At 41.5% G+C, this 18,998-nt stretch overlaps 1 protein-coding gene and 1 pseudogene across 9 annotated transcripts in view; both read left to right on the top strand.

Moving 5' to 3' along the window:
- The window catches only part of Rasgrp3 (RAS guanyl releasing protein 3), a 98,567-nt gene that overhangs the window by 34,417 nt on the left and 45,152 nt on the right, over positions 1–18,998 (top strand). The window contains exon 1 of one of the 9 annotated variants that reach the window (XM_063261859.1): positions 939–1,077. The exons of 5 other annotated variants lie outside the window; for them this stretch is intronic. The gene's annotated coding sequence lies outside the window, so the exon portion shown is untranslated. Of the gene's footprint in view, positions 1–938; positions 1,078–1,141; positions 6,476–18,998 lie in introns of those variants that run through there. 3 more of the 9 variants (XM_063261854.1, NM_001399544.1, XM_063261855.1) reach the window with 3 other exon arrangements.
- Positions 939–18,744, top strand: Rpl32-ps18 (ribosomal protein L32, pseudogene 18; annotated as a pseudogene).

Raw genomic sequence — 18,998 nt, 5'->3', positions numbered from 1 at the left:
ATGGAGTTTTAGGAAACATCACTTTGATATTCCAGATATTCCAAGAGGTCAGCGAGTCAAGGCCAGACAGGTAAAGTCACATACTCCAAGAATTTTCTTAGAAAAGAAAGACGGCAAGGGTGAGAAGAGAAAGTCAAGTCAGTGGGGAGGATGAATCCAACACCATGGGCGCCATTGTGAGCAATGCTGCTCCAGCCTCCCAGAACACAGGCGGTCAGCAGCATGTCTGCAAGATGATCATTTCTCTTCCCAGCCACCCTGGCTGCCAATCTCAACTGCTCTGTGGTTCCCCAGAATGTTGACACTGCAGGCAATTATGTGGAAGTAAGGTCTGAAGCCACGTGAAATCATTTCCTCTGGCTCTTTTGACAGAACTGCATGAGATCTTCTTCCACACTTAGGTACTTGCCACTGGCCATCTCTGGCTGCAGTAGCAGACCTGACCCTGGAGGGGGTAGGTCAGGTCGGGGAGGGGATACGGTGAAATACTCTTAGAGGGCTAAAGTTTGCCTTCCTTTGGACAGTCCCCATAGTTGTATAGAGAACCACACATACCGGAGCCGGGAGTTCTGAGAAAATGAAACCAAGCAGATTGATGTGCTCTAAGGGCATCTGGCCTACACAGCAACCACCTGCTGGCTGAACTCCTGGTTCCGTTTTCTTGCTGACTAGACACCCTAGAGACAACTTAAGTGAGACCGGAGAGTGGTGACTTTCAGCCTTGCCACCCCCAAGCAAACACAGCTAGCTTTCTGTTTGCCGTGTGTGATCTGCCCTCCTGTGTGACTTATCAGCTCTTGGGCCATTTGTCTCCAAAAGAAAACAAATGGTGGAATGCGCTGCCCTGCATGCTAATCAAGGGGCTGAGCCAACCCACAGCTTAGGAGAAGGTTTGCCAAGGGGGAGAAGAATGATCTTCAGTTTCTGACCTCCTGGCACCGCGCGGTGTTTATCAGGAGGTGCATATGACTGGTTAAGACACACAGCCTGGCTGGAAGGAAACAGCTGCTACTGCCTGCTCCACACTTGGCAGCTAGACAGGCCAAGCGCTTGTGTGAGGAAGACAAAATTACCCCAGTAAGTAACCAGAGACGTGTGTGTGTGTGTGTGTGTGTGTGTGTGTGTGTGTGTTACAAGTTACCAACTTTTTATTTCATGTTGATTTTGGTACCCTGTGACACTCTAGAAGGACATTTATTTGTACTTGTTAGTTTGTGTTTTTACTAATTTTTAAAGAATGTGTTCTTTGTAGCCACAGTGTTGCCTGACTTTGAGAATGAAATATTGGATCCCTGTCCAACAAAGAAATGAATTCCTAGGTATCCAGGATTTATTTTTAGGTTCATAGCCTGGATTTAAATCACAAAGTAATGAACTGGTAGATAGGAGCCAATAGCTGGAATTTTATTAACATTTTGCCACCAAAACGTGAAAACATAGTTGTTTAAAATATCTGGTGAGTTAATGCCATGGCTGACTTGGCCATTCCTAGTCAATTCTGAAAGAAAGGAAAAGAGGTTTACTTAACAGTGTGTACAAGTCTGTAAAGTGTACCTCTAAATCAACACTTCAATCAAACTTTGCATTGGGTTTTATGCATGCTTTCCGGTCCATTGAATGCTAAACTTTGTGCGTTCCTTCCATAAACCCAACTCTTGTGACTTTAAAGCTAACACTTATAATTGTCTTAGCTCCTCCTTATTTTAGTGGTTCTGTGCCCCTCTGGTTTGTTTTTGTTTTTATTTTTCCTCGTTTATAAGGTGGATTATAAACATGTTTTGTGACAGAGCTTGCTCTGCAGAGATCAGCCAAGTGAGAAGAATGGTGGGGCTGAGCTATTGTTCAGGGACCTTTCACCCAAGTGGAAGGAAGAGTAGGCAGAAAGAAGCCTGATTGGTGATGTAGCTTCTAAAGGTGTCAGAACTCTGGATCAGAGCCACAGTATATCAGACATGTTCCTCTTTCGAGTAATGTGGACAGTCCTGAGGGAAGAGAGGGGGCTGCATTCATGTGGAGCCCCATGAGATGGTGTTTCACCTGAGGTGAGCCTAGGATACTCTTAAGTCCAGTTTCCCCAGGATGACTGATGGATTGTTCTCAGGGTTTAAATTATTCTATTTGCTTGCAACCTTTGCTTGAGGGCACACAAAGTCTTCTTCACCCATACCTCATCTTTTGTGTGTGAAGAGGGACTAAGAATTATGCAGGCTAGGCTGACACCAGAAGCTCTTCTCATTTTTTTTCCTTACGATGTGGAAGAATCTGCCAAATGTGGAGTGTCCAAGGAGAAAAAGAATTGCTCTAGTTCTTTGTTTATCTTCATGCCTTTTTGTGAGGTCTCGGAGCCAGCTGGTATCTTCCCTGTGACTTCCCTGTCTAGCCTGTAACTTCCTTGTCTCAGTTCAGAAGGCTGCTGCTGCCTGGGCATTCGTGAGAGCTCCTGTTTACTAGAGTTCACATTTTCCACAGGTTAACAGTGGGGAAACAAACAAACAAACAAAACTCTTCAGTGAAATTATATCTCCAGAACGATAGACCATCCCATAATAAAATGCAATGTCTATTGAAGTCTAATCTAAGGACTGTCCTCTGTTGAGACAACTGTGTGATAACATATAGGGATAAGGTGGAGCTCAGTGGTACAGCACCTCCTATCCACCAAACACATCCAACTGCTGAGGTTTTGAAAACCCACCGATTTTGAACAAGTCAGACAGTGATAAGTCAACTTTTTAAAGTACAAGTCATTCAAAACTCATTCATAATGTTGAAAAAGTTCAGATTTGATATGACTTATACAATGTTGAGTTTAACACATGAATTATGGAGATGAGGAAATTGCAGTACATTTTGCTACTGTAGTGAATATATCCCAATGCAGAAACAAAATACCAAAGGCTTCTTTCTGTTGCTATTACAGGAGATCATTGAGAAAGACTAATAAGCATAGCGTATGATTATTATGCATTCCCAGTACCAAAGGGTGTGTACAGGTGTATATGCTTTGATAGAATATGCATGGTAATGCTATGTGCTGCCTACTCAGTCTTTTGCTCACGGTACCTTGACTTAACAACTGTATTATGTGAATGTGACAGAAATTCAGTGAGAACTGTGCTTTGAATCTTGATCTTAGGTCTTTGCCCAATCTGGCCATTTATTGGACCTTCCTTTCTTCACACGCTCGGTAACAGTGTGAGCTAGAGCTCTCATTTAGTCAGATGACCAGAAGAGCAAACAACTGGTACTCAACAGGACACCTTGTTGCCAAGTTGTGCTGTTTTCAATACTTAGCTGTTGAATTCAGTTTCAACTAATGGTAGCTTAAATTTAAGATAGGTTTATCAAGAGAGTACCCCATTGCAGCTTAAGAATCATGCATATGTTCTGTATGTTGAAGAAACTGAGGCTCAGAAGGTGCTTGGGTATAAGCAGAAATGACACAGGGGTCAGGCTCTTGACCATATACATTTTTAAAGGTGGGATTTGTATGTAAATCCTTCATTTAAGGGTCCCAGGAAATGCAATGTGAGTGTTCCCCATCCCAATACAATTAGATATACAATGTGTGTGTGTGTGTGTGTGTGTGTGTGTGTGTGCACATGCACGCAATAGCCTTCTAAACTCTCAACAAAATGAAGCTCTAGTTTGCTCTGTGACAGTCCCAATCCAGACTAACTGATGGTGTACTTTTTTCTCTTTGAGAAACAGTTCACAACGAAGATTTTCTGTTGGTAAATCCAGCACTAAGAGCTTGTTATTTATCTGGAATGCACAGCACAGTGTGCTTTATGGCTTTTCCATCATTTTTTCCCTGTAACTCCTGGTTTTGGGGTTTTATTTGGTTGCTGTGTTTGTTTGTTTGTTTGTTTGTTTGTTTGTTTTGGAGGATGGCCATTTCACCCATGCTGAGCAACAAATACTGTCAGTACTGGAGAAACTCTTTTTCAGTCTTGATTGTATGATTCAACTTAGAAGGCTGGTTGTTCAAGTAAGTTGTCTATTTGCTTATTCATAAAACAGTGCAATCCTTCACTCTGCTTCCCAAAGAGCCACCCATTAAGTTGTCCGATATAGATACCACTAAGACAGATATCACACCATCACCCAGTTGAAACAACTATTAAGTTAAAGTACCACGAGCCAAGGACTGACTCAATAGCAAACAGGTTTTCCATATGTAAAGAGATACAGCTCCGCCCACCATTTGGTATGGTCAATGTGCAATAAACATCGCACCTGTGCATGTATGATCACTCTTATGTCTGTGTAGTTCAGCATAGAAAGGGTTCCATGGCAGGGGTATGGCAGGGAGTGGCGTAGGAGGAGCTCTGATGACTGTTGCACATGTTTTGCTATGAGTCTTATCATCTTATGGTTTGCTATGCACCTAGACACTGGCTGTCTCACTCGCCAGTTGTGAACCTGTGGTTTTTCTGGGTCATAGTCAGGTAGAGCCTTCACAGAAAGCTACTTCTTGAATCTTTTTTTAAAATAAATTTCATCTGCCTCTCTCCATCCCTTCACTTGGCTAAATGTCAGAAGTGTGATGAGCAAAAAGACTGTGTGTAATATATAAGGAACAGGGGAATGGGAAAACCTTTCAGGCCATCAGGAAGAGCATTGAGTAAATAGCCATTACATGGATGACTTGAGAAAATTATAAATGGTTTTTTCCAAAGTCATCATGACCGGATTACATATTTTGAAGACCAATTTATTTATAGAAAAAAGGGCAAAATTTGATCTTTAATTTTACTCACCCAATCCCTCCAAAAGTAAGCCCAAATCAGTAGTACTTCTCCCTGTAGTCTTCTAAACTGGAACACTGAGAATTACCTGTAGTGAGAATTAGACTTGACCCTTAGTGTCCTTAGGTGATAAGTTCCAGGACACCATGAACACCATGAACACCATGCATGATTATGTGCCCCGTCCTCCCTGTTCTGTGGCATAGTGTTTTCATATAACCTACACTGATCTTCCTGTGTGACTTAAATCATCTATGTCTCACTTGGGGATGTGACTTAAGATTGTTATTCTATAGTCCTTAAGGAATAATGAAAAGGGCAAAAGGATTATAGGTGTTCAATATACATACAACTACTTTGAAAAAACATACTATAAATACTTGATTGGTGGCACTTCATAAACATAAAACCTTGGGGATATGAAGGCTTCAATCTTTGATGGAAACTGCTTTTTTTCCCTCAAGGAAATGGCATAATTTAGTGAATGCTAGGCAGAGACACAGAGAATAGACTCAGAATTTTGACATCATTCTTAAGTCATACTGTGGAGCTGATATGAAACGATCTCAAATGCTTGATTTCTTGAATGTCTTACAATAGGGAATGGAAGTCTATGATGTAGAGCAAGTTTTGTCTGTCTTGGCAGATTGTATGCTTTGTAGACACCTTTTCCCAAAAGCTAACCCCATGGTCCCATCTTTCCCCTTTGTATCAGTTGTTCATTTACTTTCGAGTTAGCCATTGGGTTGTCATTACTACTTTATGACATCTAAAGTCTTGAGTGTTCTATTATTTCAGATGGCCTTTGTCCTTTCAGAGTCTGTGGTATGTAAAGTCACTGTGCTTTGGTCTTTGAATTCCTCTTTGGGGTTGAAACAGCAGAATGCCCTTTTACATGGGCATTCACTGTCACTAGGCACTCTCTTGCATTGCAACAGTCTCATGTATGGGGTGTAAGCAGCATCATTACCATTGTTTACAGAGAGGAGACTGAGAATGAGAAAATGTAAGTAAGTTGTCCACAGTCCTAGAGGAAGTACGTAGCAGAATTCTACACAGTGTAAATAATCTATTAACCATGAATCCCAGGAATGTCTCTGTTTATCCTGTCATCCAGGGGAAGACAGGGTTCAATTACGTCGTCAAAGTGCACTTTGAATTGTCTTTTGTACTGAAAGATGTCATAATTTGTCATTATCTTCTATTGGGCATTAGTTTATGACTAGTTTGTGGTATGCTGACTGATGAGTATTGTTGGTGGCATTAAATAGGTTTTATGGGCCATTGACTTGAGTAATAAGTCCTTCTTAGTCACAGACACAAAAATACTGGCTTTGGATGATATTTGTAGCGGAATTTAGCCATCATTCTGCTCTTTGATGTGGTTAGGTTGAAGTTCCATCAACAATGGCATGATGGAACACCCTCGAGAAGGCCCACTTCTGAGATATAAAAAGTTAATAAGGGGCTGGGGATTTAGCTCAGTGGTAGAGCGCTTACCTAGGAAGCGCAAGGCCCTGGGTTCGGTCCCCAGCTCCGAAAAAAAGAACCAAAAAAAAAAGTTAATAATATAATTAATTGCTTAAGTTTAAAAGAATTCAGCCTATTTGCCTGCATATATTCTTCTTGCCTCACCAAAGCGTTGGCAATTCTGCTGGTTACAACACCCACACATCCAGAGAGCAAGAGTGCATTCCAACATGCTTATTATTTTTCTCCGTGTGGTGAGTTGCTCAGTAGAAAGAGTCTTCGATTGATAGACTAATCGAGACTCTCTGCTGTTGGTTAGTTTTCTAATATGTTCATTGTTTCCTGGCTAACACCATTATCAATATGTTGGTAAGAGCATAAAAACAGCTGTATGTGATGTCTAGTGGTTATGAGTGCAGCTATCCATAGTAATATCAAGGGAAAATATAAATGCATGATGTTTTGCAATAAGAACCATTATAATAACCTTTGTAGCATGATTATTTAAGGCTACTTTCTTTAAACTAAAAAAAAAAAGATCTTGAACTGACTCATAAACTGATCCAAAAGGTATTTTCCCTTTTACTGGCTATTGTAATAATGAGAATTTTCTGCACCTTCCAAGAGCATAGAAGGGAACATTTTTAAAAGAAGAAAAGACAGTGAAGTGGTTGATTATAGTTCTATCATTATGGACTTCATTTCTGTCAGTGGAATCCAAAGAAATCGTGATTGTGCCTACTGTAATAGAAGGATTTTATTCACATCTAGTTATTGATATGATTCAGGTAGCTACAGCTATACTAATATCTTTTAAGTTTCTGTTTAATAGGATTGGTACTTTTATTTCCTGAAGGCTTCTTTTTTTCCCAAATGTTGTCCCATCTTTTCCCTTAATCAGCTGAACTATCACTACTTCATGAGGTGCCACATTATTATGACATTGATTTGCTTTAAGATTATAAATACAGTCAGAGTTTTAATTAATAACATGTTCCTGTTACAACCTGGCAGAGAGCTATGCATGGAAGGAAAATAACATGGGGAATTTATATCTACTCCCAGAGCTTCCTTTTAGTTATTGCTTTCCCGCTGCTTAATTTTTTCAACCCCACAGACAAGTAACTGCATTAGAGAATGTGTAAGTGATTTTAATTGCACCCCCCCGGAGTATTTGTAATGTGGCAGAGACCTACGCAATTAGCCCAAGGGGATATTGATGATCTAGAAATGGACCTAGACACAGTCATCAATCTACTGCAGTCAGCCTCCAAGCCTCCAAACCGACTCATTCTCTCCTCTGCTCTTAGGACATTTTCTTTCCATTCAACAATCCAAACTGCACCAGGCTTCCTTGGTGTCTTCTGTGTAAATTAACCTTGGAAGGCACTTGAGAGAGTTGTGCCTAGAAATCTGCGCATGCAGGTCCCTGATGCAAAAATACTTTAGACTTGGAATTAAGGAGCTCGGGAGAAGTCTCTCCTTTCCCAGACATACTGTAGAAACTCTCACTGTAACCAGAAGGATGCTCCTTCTCAAATCTCAAGTTAGTACAGACTCCTGGAGCTCCTAAGCACTCAAGAATTTTAAGTAGTTTTAAATTGAAGAACCAAGCACATCCATATTTGGTTCTGAGATACTCACATTGCAAGTTCGATTTGAATGAACACTGGAATTTGCTCAGGTCTCAGTTCTGCTTTCTCAAAGTAGAAAGTATTTCATGTATGCATGGAATGCCTGCCACTCAAAAATCATATGAGTTGGCAGGCCGTTTTAGAGATCACTACTTTCTGTGGCATGGGCAAGTGGCCAATCTGAAGGGTGGTTGAACAGGTTTCTCTGTGACCCACTTCTCTCCCCAAAGTCTTGATCTGGAGATGTCTCTGCCTCTGTGTTTCTTTTGTAGTATTTAAACTGTGCCTGCTGTAGGAAGGGCAAAAAAAAATAACATTTGCTTTTACCTTGTTCAGAAAGTAGATAGCATTGTGGTGAGCAGTGTACTTTAAGAGAAGAAAACAAACTTCAGAAAAGTTGAGTGACTTACATTTTAAAAGGCCAGCAGGATGCGACTCTAGCTAGAAGCAATGCCCATGCATTTTTAACATAATGATGCTGTCTCTCATTCTGCCAAGGTTTAGAACAGATGCTGTCTATGGGATGGATGTCCATCGTGCAGTGGAGACTGCTGGCCTTGTCATGAAATTGATGTCGCATCATGACCAATACATTTGCCATTTCCATTAGTAGACTTTTACCCGGCAGAAAAACATTCTCAGTCTCTGTGGATTCACAACCACACCCCATGTCTCTTTTTAGTTCCTACCCTGAACATACTCATTCAGTGTTCATTACTGAACTATTCTCTCAACTGTAATCCTCTGTGCCTTGTACAGAGTGATCCTGTAGAATTCAGCCCCTGATGATGACAGGTAGAAAGAATGGTCACGACAATGGGCCTAGCAAATTCTCCAAAAGTGACTGAGAGCTGTATTTAAGTTTATAAGACAAGACAGCATTGGCACTGAGAGGGACAGTCGTACTCACATAAAATGTCTCTGGGGACCATTATTACTGATAGCTAGCAGAGTCAAGTGGCATCAGGAGCCGAATCAATGTAAGATATCTCTTGACCTGTGTGTGTGTGTGTGTGTGTGTGTGTGTGTGTGTGTGTTATATTTCTTCAACCTCTCTTTCAAAGTTCCAAGAACTTTGACTTCAGCTAGTGATGGTGATACTGAGTAAAATGTAAGAATTGAGGACCAATCTATCCATCTATAAAAATTAATGAAATACAGCATGCATAAAACATTCTTATTTTATCTTATCTTATAACTTATCATATAACTTATCTTGTCTACTATCTCATGCCAACTTCATGGAAGACAGATAAATTTAGAAATTCGTGAATTCAGAAAGTCATTTGGACTATTACTCCCTAAATTTAGAGATATTAGTAAGTCTAAATTATTTAAAGACTTAATAAATACAGTCTAATTTACAGATCCCCTCAAGCAGAAGTCTTCAAAAGGAATTTTTTTAAAAAAAAATCCAAAATGTCTTTTCATACAAGATGATTCATTTGATATTTTTAAACATCAAACATGGATAATGGTTTGGACTTTCCCTCCATAGAATATTACCACCTTGTTCATTATGCATACATTTTAAAGTATTACAATATGCACATGGCAATGCCTGAGTATATGTCTATAAAGAAGAGTACTATGGCAGTCCAGGAAGTGGTTTAACTCTATCAGGCCGTTACTGTTGAGAAGAAAAGGAGGCTGTTTTGAAAAAGTTTATTCCAAGAATCACATCAAACTTGGCCGAGCTGAATATTGTTGGAGGGCAGAGTGGAGAAGGACTTGAAGAGAGATGCTTCCAGATGGTCAAGATTCCAGTTTGCTTTGCTGAAGCATTGTAATATACTTGAGATTTATTTAAAACTTACAAAAGAACAAAACGTTTTTAGAAGATTGAAGTTGAAGGATCAGAAGTTCAAGGCCAACTTGAGCAACTTTGTAAGACCTTACCTCGAAGAGAATACAAAAACGACCACAAAACTCAGGTTTTTTGTGGAATATTTGAACATATACAAAAGTAAATGACATAAGGAATCCCTATGTCTTCATCAGAGAACTTTAAGGTTTTTTCTTTTTCGATGTTGTTTATATCTCTACTTATACTCTTCTCTTCCCATCATTAATCTTTACTTGGGTTGATACCTCTGAGAACCTAAGTTCAATCCCTGGAACCCACATGGTGGAAAGCAATAACTGACTCCCACAAGTTGCCCTCTGAGCTCCACATATGCACTGAGGTACACACACACACACACACACACACACACACACACACACACACACACTCACTCACGTGTGCTGACAAAAACCATATACATAAACCAATATGTATGTATACATATATAAAAAGCAATACTTCTTTCTTCCTCAGTGCTGTCTGTGAGGTGGCTGCCATTTATTTTGAGGCATCATGGCTGCCCTTCAGCCTCTGGTGAAGCCCAAGATAGTCAAAAAGAGGACCAAGAAGTTCATCAGACGCCAGTCAGATGGATATGTGAAAATAAGGGAAACAGGCGGAAACCCAGAGGCATCGGCAACAGGGTGCGGAGAAGATTCAAGGGCCAAATCCTGATGCCCAACATTGGTTACGGGAGTAACAACCAAACCAAGCACGTGTTGCCTCACAGTTTCCAGAAGTTTCTGGTGCACAATGTCAAGGAGCTTGAAGTGCTGCTGATGTGCAATAAATCTTACTCTGCTGAGATTGCTCGCAATGTGTCCTCTAAGAACCGAAAAGTCATCTTAGAAAGAGCAGCACAGCTGGCCATCAGAGTCACCAATCCCAACGCCAGGCTATGCAGGGAAGAAAATGAATTGATGGCTTGCGTGCCTGTTTTGTGTTCAAATAAAACCACAAAAACTGCCACAAAAAGGCAATATCAATATATATATATCTATATATATATGTAGATAGGTAGATATTATGTAAAGCCAATATATATGTGTATTATATATGCATGTGTATGTGTATATGAATATACATATGTATATGCATGTATATCTGTATATGTACTTGTATATGCATATAATTTATGTATATGTATTGGTTTATTGAGACAGGGTCTCTTTATATAGCCCTGGCTGTCCTGGAACTCACTATGTACACCAGGCTGCCCTCAAACTCACAGAGATACAGTTGCTTCTGCCTATGGAGTGCAGGACTTATCTGTGCTTATTTTCTCTAAAAGAAAGTTGCTGATTCCAGAAAGATCAAAAAACCCATGGGGTTGGGGATTTAGCTCAGTGGTAGAGCGCTTGCCTAGGAAGCGCAAGGCCCTGGGTTCGGTCCCCAGCTCCGAAAAAAAGAACCAAAAAAACAAACAAACAAACAAACAAACAAAAAACCCATAGCTGGTTCTTTCTGAGTAGTTATTAAGAAAACCAACCAAACAAAAACCCTTGAAATGTTTGGAAAACCTGTAAAGGGCTCTGCACACCCCCACCCTCACAATGTAGGCAAAGGAAGAGTAGGACTGAAGAAAGAGGATTCTTTAGGGAGAGGTGCCATGCATTTAGGGAACCTGTGGTTGGGGGAGAGGCAGACGGAAGCCTAAAAGCACAGGATCAGGGGCAGGCAGCAGTACCTGCCTCTCTCCATCTCTGGCTCGATGAGTTAGTACTGGCAGAGTCGGTGTTTAGGCCACACAGAGAGGTCTTGCTCTAGTTCTGGCAATGCGGCTCTTCCTCGGTGGTGCTTCATCTCACTGGGAAGAAGTCCTCTCAAGTTGTCTTCCAACCGTTCAACAAAGGGCAGGTCTTTTCCTGCACCTTTTCTAAGGTAGAGAAATATCTTCCCAAATTTAAGATCGGAGCTACCCAAGCCCTAAAAATGTTACTGGGAATAATGGTGAGGCATTTGCTCCTGATTAAGCTCTATCTTTGTTTTGAAAATTACATTTATGCTGTGTGTGTGTGTGTGTGTGTGTGTGTGTGTGTGTGTGTGTGTGTGTTCACCATAGCACATGTGTGGAAGTCAGAGAGCAATTTGTAAAAGTCAGCTCTCTCCTTCCACCCTACAGGTTCTAGGCATTACACTCAGGTCTCTAGGCTGACAGCAAGCTTGTCTATCCTCTGGGCTACCTGGACCCCCTATCCTTCTTGAGATAGCTGTCCCTGCCTGAAGTGGGTAGAATTTAGAGACAGGAATGCAGGAAAGTGCATTTGTAGATAAGTTAATCCAAATTCTGACAGATCAGGGAGTCTCCCAATAGCTAGTGGCTTGTTGGTTCAATGTGAGAGGAGCAAATGGATAGAGAGGGGGAGGACCCAAGCTTCAGAGCTGCAGAAGCAGTAGTCTGTGCTAGAACCTACTTTGAGCTCCGAGACAACCTCCAAAGCTCACCCCCCTTCAATCATTTAAAAACTTCCCAGGATGGCTTCAGTTTCAGAATGCACTAGCTAGAGACAGTGGATCTTTATCAACCCCACTCCCCTTCACTTTAGATTGGTGGATAAAACACTTTCTTTAATCAGGAAAGATAACCAGGTCAGGTTAACCTTTGCAAAATCAAAGAGCTAAATTTCTTTGATGTCGGACTAGTGAACATACGTTCCATGACCTTAGCAAATAGCTCAGTCATCTCTCATTATCCAAATGACAAATGGACAACTTCAAGATAGAAAATCCACACTTCTGTGACTAGGTGCTTTACTTCAAAATTAGCCTTCTTTGGTATGCATTTTGTATCTCAGAGGCACTCTTACTACCCCGCCCCCACCCCATGCAAATCTGGGTTCTAAAAGCTTACTACAGTGGAATATTTTTCTTTCAGTCACTATACTCAGTGCTTAAACATGGGTCAATCATTATCATTTTGTCCATAGGGATATTCTTTTAGAATAGGGTTACTAACCTCTTAACTAAGGTAGAAGTGCCCTTGGAAAATGGAAAGGCACCTCGTGTCTCCATTACTGCAGTCTCCCGAATTAGAGGTTTAGTTTCTAAGGCCAACATCAAAACACTGTCAAAAAACTTAAATGAACAGGAAGATGAAACTGGGTGGTGGGTTCAATCCTGCAGCTGCCCTGTCCTTTCTGGTTTCTCTTCTTAGAGTAATAAACAGCAACAAAGGAAGAATACCAGCTAAGCCTCTCCAGTCAGCAATTCCGTGTGACTCTGTTTTATTTATGTGCTATAAATGACACACAGGAAACTATCCTGAAAAGCCCCTAGTAGGGAGTGTGACTTCCTAGAGCCTGCAAGGAGAAGTCAGATATCCCTAGCTGTAGTTAACAAGTCCAGACAGAGCAACAGGAAGAGGAAGCTGATGGAGTAGAACACTATACTCTATATCGTGTGCAGAACTGAAGATGTTTGCCTCTAAGCACAAGGAGGTACGGCTTTTAAAGGTAGCTCAAGTCAATGGGCATTGCTTTATTTTAATCTTCCTAGACTATACTTGTGGAAATGTCAAGAGGCGTCAACCCAAGTGATTCACTAGTGACTACCGTTGTATCGAGAACTTGTTGGCAGATGTACATGCGTGTGGTGGAAGCATGCATGTACAGGTGCAGATGCGTGTGCTCATGTGTATGCAAAGGCCAGAGGTTGATGTTGGGTGTTTTTCTCCACTGGTCTCCATTTCATTTACTAGGGCGGAGTCTCCCACAGAATCAGGAGCTAATCTAGTTTCCCAGATTACCCCAGGTATCTCTTACCTCTGTCTCCCCAGTACTGTGATTACAGGCGAGCTGCCATGTGGGTGCTAGGGATCCAAATTTTAGGATTTATGTTTGTGTGCCAACTGCTTTATCCACTGAACTCTCTCTTCAGTCTGCGACTAGGAAAGAAAAACCACAGAAATAGGAGGGAATTGCAAATCGTGTGGTAATATAGACATATAAGGATACCATGAATGCAAACTATAGGGCTGGAGAGATGGCTCAGTGGTTAAGACCACTGACTGCTCTTCCAGAGGTCCTGAGTTCAAATCCCAGCAACTACATGGTGGCTCACAACCCTCTGTAATGGGCACTTGATGTCCTCTTCTGGTGTGTCTGAAGACAGCCACGGTGTACCCGCATACATGAAATAAATAAATCTTAAAAAAGGATACTATGAGTGCAAATAAATAATACCTTGTTAGCCTAGTGGTTCTCCACAAACAAAGCAGAAGTCTCCAAGCCTGCTTTGTGCCCAGGAGAAGATGACATTTGTCTTACAGTTTGACCCTCCCTTTTAGCAAGCAGGAGGGGAAGCTTGAGTAAGCACAGTCATGACCTTGTCTTCCTCCTCATCTAATCTACACATAGGACCATTCTTAAGCTCCTTATCCTGAAAGGTCCTCCCTAGTTTCGAATCTGGGATGTTAGAGGCCCATTCAGTAAGTCTGAGCTTGGGACTGGCAAAGGAAATGTCAAAAGCAAACAGGTACCAGGTTCCCTTCCTAAAACTACCAAAGAAGGAAAGGCACATTTACCGAATGATAAGTGACTTGGTCTCAGCCTCAGGGGACACCAGAGGGTAGTGAAGATCCAGGAAGCCTGGGAGGCACTTGCTGGCTAGCAAAGGTAGACTACACAGACCTGGATTTTCCTACAAGAATACAAAAAATTAGATGGTAATGTGGAGGTTGGGGTTGCATATCATTTTACAAATAGCTAAAAAAAACTGGAAAATTTTAATGCCGGCAGGAGCAACAAATAGAGCGATGGGATGCATTGTTCCAAAAGACGTCCATGTTGTAGTCTGTGAGGCTGAGGGGGAAGAATTCATTAGTGTACATGATCATCGTTGCAGAGAAAAGAGTGAAGAGACTTTCAGTTTATTATCTGTCATTAAAGAGGTTTTCTCAGATAAGGGGGGAAATGTGCGAAGAGAAAGGTGCTTGGGGTCAGTATCTGTGATATCTCTACGGGCTCTGTGTTCCCACACCTCGCCTCTGTCACATTAGAGACAGACTTTGGGGTGATGACGTAAAGCGGGGTTGTGGTTTTGAACCTGTGAGCTCTTACCATCCACATAGACCTAGTTTAAAAACCTGGTGGAATGATTCAGATATGGCCCGAGTTACACCCAAGGTACAGAAGCTTAGAAATGTCTAGATGACAGAAGAGATTTTTCTAGATTAAAAACAAAAGTAGGTGATTGGCTTTTCTTCACATTTTATTAAAGTGGCCTTCACCAAGCCAAGCATTAAATTTTAGGAAATAAAGTATCAAGATAAAAAAAATAAGCCTCGCTGGGCATTGTGATACATGGGTGCATTTGCCAACACACTCAAGAGGAGGTTGAAGCAGGAAGGTTTTAAAAAGAAGAGAAGAGAAAAGAAAAAAAGAAACCAAAAATGACAATGCATTTATTTGCAATGCATACAACCAGTACACGTCGGGTTTCAAGTATTTCTTGATTTTCCTATGTAGAGACAATTCCAGATATTTTTGGTATTTTTCCTAGTCATTGAGTCTTCTTAGGGTAGCTTTCTCTCTCTCTGTTTCTCTCTGTCTCTCTATGTCTCTCTCTCTCTCTCTCTTTCTCTCTCTCTCTCTCTCTCTCTCTCTCTCTCTGTGTGTGTGTGTGTGTGTGTGTGTGTGTGTGTTGTGTGTTCCTGTGTATTACCGCAGGCATGCACATGTCATATCGCACGTGCAGGTCACAGCACAACCTCAGGTGTCCGTTTCTTGCCTTCTTCTTTGTTTGGACTTTCTGTTTGCAGCCGTGCACCCCAGGCGAGATAGCCTATGCTATGCACTGCCTGGATCCTCCTGTCTCTGCCTCTTATCTCACAGTAGGAACAACTGGGGCACTTGTTACCACCCCTGGCTTATGTGGGTTCTGCATCCAAACTCAGGTCCTCACACGTATGTGGCATGTACTCCACCCTCTGAGCCACCTCCTCAGCCCTGCATTTTTTTTCTGGAACAATAAAAGAGTGTAATACCAGACTAATGAGATGTTTCAACATTGTAGTTGGTACTTTTCAGTTATATGTAACATGTTGAAGTTAGTAGTGAGGAATTATCTTTTTAGCTAAATTTCTGGTGGATACTGAATGTTTGTGTGATTAGTAAGAATATAATTAGATAAGATTAGCTAAGTAATAAGATCAATACATATGTTCTCTTTCTTCCTTTTTTTTTAAGACAGAATTTCTTTCTGTAATCCTGGCTATCTGGTAACTCTGTGTAGACCAGGCTCTCCATGAACTCACAGAGATCTATCTGCTTCTGCCTCTGAAGTGCTGGGATTAAAAGCATGTGCTACTAGACTTATAGTACACGCTCTGTTTCCTGGGCTATAAATTAGAAGCTAATACTGAAAAGGGGCTGCCATAAATGAGATGATGCGGTAAGAGTCAACTGGCAATGGTCAGCCATTGTGGGAACTTGTAAAATCCCCACAGATTACCGCAGAAGCTGTTGTGCTCTGGTTCTAAATTTGCTACCAGCTTGGTTTCAGTTACTATTTTAACTCTTCAGCATCCTTACTGTGACTAGCAGATCCATTCACGAGACTTTTAGTGAAGATAGTTCCTTGTATTGTCCACCCTCAGGCATGGTTTTAGGGATGTTAATAACTGGCAAGCATTTCCCCTGGAATCTGATCGTGAACTTTGATCAAAAAAGATGGAGAATTTCATGTAGTAAAAGAGTGTTAGAGGAGATCAGGAAATGGGCAGAATAGATGGGCGAGGCGGGTCATAAAAGGGGAATTAATGAATGGGAATTACTCAAGTGTGTGCACATTCCTTCCTTGTGCTAGACACTTTCTGCTTGTCTGTCCTCTCTATTGGAGCCCAGTGGATCTTTGTAAATGATCACAGGACACACTTCTGAGTAGGACTCTCAAATACTACAGTCTTGTTCTTCTAGGGAAACAGCCAGTCAGCAATATAAATCACACAAAACTTAAAGGAAATCAGTTCACAGAGTGCCTACATCTGTCTCTGTCTGGAAGCTTCTGGGGAGCATTGTTAAAAAGTGGGAATGTGAATTCCCAATTAAAACATGTTAGGGATAGTGCACATGTAAAATCTTCGCTCTAAGGTTTTTTCCATGCATACAAACCCTTCCATAAATAGCCCTTTATCCCAGGTCTACCCCTTACCTCAGGTCTACCCCGTACCCCAGGTCCACTCTCTACCTCAGCTCTACCCCATGCCCCTTACTTCAGACCTAGTGTTTTGTTTCAGGTTTTTTTTTTTTTTAAGCTGGGGACCGAACCCAGGGCCTTGCGCTTGCTAGGCAAGCGCTCTACCACTGAGCTAAACCCCTAACCCCAGACCTAGTGTTTTGAATATGTGTGACCCCATCCCCACCCCCACAGACTCATGTTTTTGAATGTTTGGCCCAAAGGGAATGACACTGTTAGGAGGTGTGGCCTTGCTGGAGGGAGTCCGTCACTGTGGGGTGGGTTTTGAGGTCTCCTATGCTGCCCATTGTGGAATTCTAGTCTCCTCCTGGCTGCCTGCAGAAGACGGTTGCCTTCTGCTCCCTTTGGATCAAGATATAGAACTCATGGCTCTTCTAGTACTATGTCTGCCTGGATGCTGCCATGTTTTCTGCCATGATGATAATGGACTGAACCTCTGAAACTGTAAGCTAGCCCCAATTAAATGTTGCCCCTTATAAGAGTTGCCTTGGTCATGGTGCCCCTTCATAGCAATGGAAACCCTAAGACAACCCCTTTCCCCAGATCCATCCCTTCCCTCAGGTCCACTGAAGCCCTGTCCTTGCTCCTCCGAAAATGAGCTTCTTTTTCACCACCCCTGTGTTCTGTCCACTGTCATTTACTGTTTGTAAAAGTGCTGTTCCCCCCCATGGCATGTTTTAACCTGGCAGTAACATACAAACATTTCAGCAATTATCCAACTCCCTGAAGCTTCCAGACAGACGTTGGCACTCTGAGAAACCAACTTCCTCTCTGTTTTGTATGATTTATATTGCTGACCGGATCTGTTTCCCTCAGGAAACAAGGTTGTAGTTTTTGAGAACCCCCTCCTCAATCCAGACATGTGTCTGATGTCTTTATGTGGTTATTTTTCTATTCCAACATGACTTTTAAATGTCTGACTTACTTCTCCTTCCCAGTTCTCACTCTCCTCTGTTGGTTATTTCATAGACAATCTAGCTTCCTTTCCTTCTATCCTTCTCTGTATCTCTAGATTACAAGTCACCACTGGATTCCTGGCTCTAGAAAGCACATTGTTTTGAAAGCTAATCTTACCAACCTACACCATCAACCTGTAAACCAGTGGTTCTCAGCCTATGGTTGGTAAGCCTCTTAGGGGTCAAATATCAGATACCTTGCATATCGAATGTTTACATTGCAATTTATAACAGTAGTAAAACTACGGTTTGGAAGTAGCAATGAAATAACTTTCTGGTTGGATGTCACCACAACATGAGGAACTGAATTAAAGGGTGGCAGCATTAGGAAGGTTGAGAACTACTGCTCTAAATGCTTGAGAAATCCCAAAGTTTTTTGCAGTAAGTTGACAGTTTCCTTCTCTATGAACCCACAGAGATCTACCTGGTTCAGCTTCCTGGTCTCCCCTATGTACATATGTTGCATCCTAATAGTGTCCTAATGGGAAACTACATTCTACATTATAGAAAACTTTGGAAATGCAGCTGGGAATGGGACTTCATTTTAGAACCACACTCTCTTCTGTTCTGGTGAGGAAGGTGGAGGGACTCCCTTCCCGTTGGGTAACTTTAGCGAACTTTACAGAATTTACATGGGACCGATGATAGATACCATGGAAGGTTCTAGTAACTTATGCTTTCTTTTCCATAGGGAGGTGCTGTGATTTCCGGAGCAAGGGAGTTGGTTGGGATATCACATGTGAGGATGAGCAGTGTCACAACTTCTTCGGACTTTTTATTTCTTTTAGAAAAAGAGAAGACAGAGAAATCCTGTCTTGAGAAAGAAAGAGAGAAAGAAAGAAAGAAAGAAAGAAGGAAAGAAAGAAAGAGAAAAAGAAAGAAAGAAAGGAAGAGGAAAATGAATATTTGTGGTAGGATAAACATCTGAAATAAAAAAAGAGAACAACAGTGTCATTGTGGAAACCCTCCAGTTGGATGCTTCAAGCTGTCTAAATGTAACTAAAAGCAAAGAGAGAATTTGAAAGACACTATATTTTTAGAGGGAGCATGTTTGGCTTTTAGTCAGTTCCAATAAAAAGTCTAGCTCCAAATCCCTACTTCAGAAGCAATTTAAACTGAGATTTTTGCCATCTCACAAGAGTACCAT

Source organism: Rattus norvegicus, chromosome 6 (genome assembly GCF_036323735.1).
Source record: "Rattus norvegicus strain BN/NHsdMcwi chromosome 6, GRCr8, whole genome shotgun sequence".
NCBI lineage: Eukaryota > Metazoa > Chordata > Mammalia > Rodentia > Muridae > Rattus > Rattus norvegicus.
Note: the sequence above shows the minus strand (reverse complement) of the source record. Positions and strands in the feature narration are given on the sequence as shown.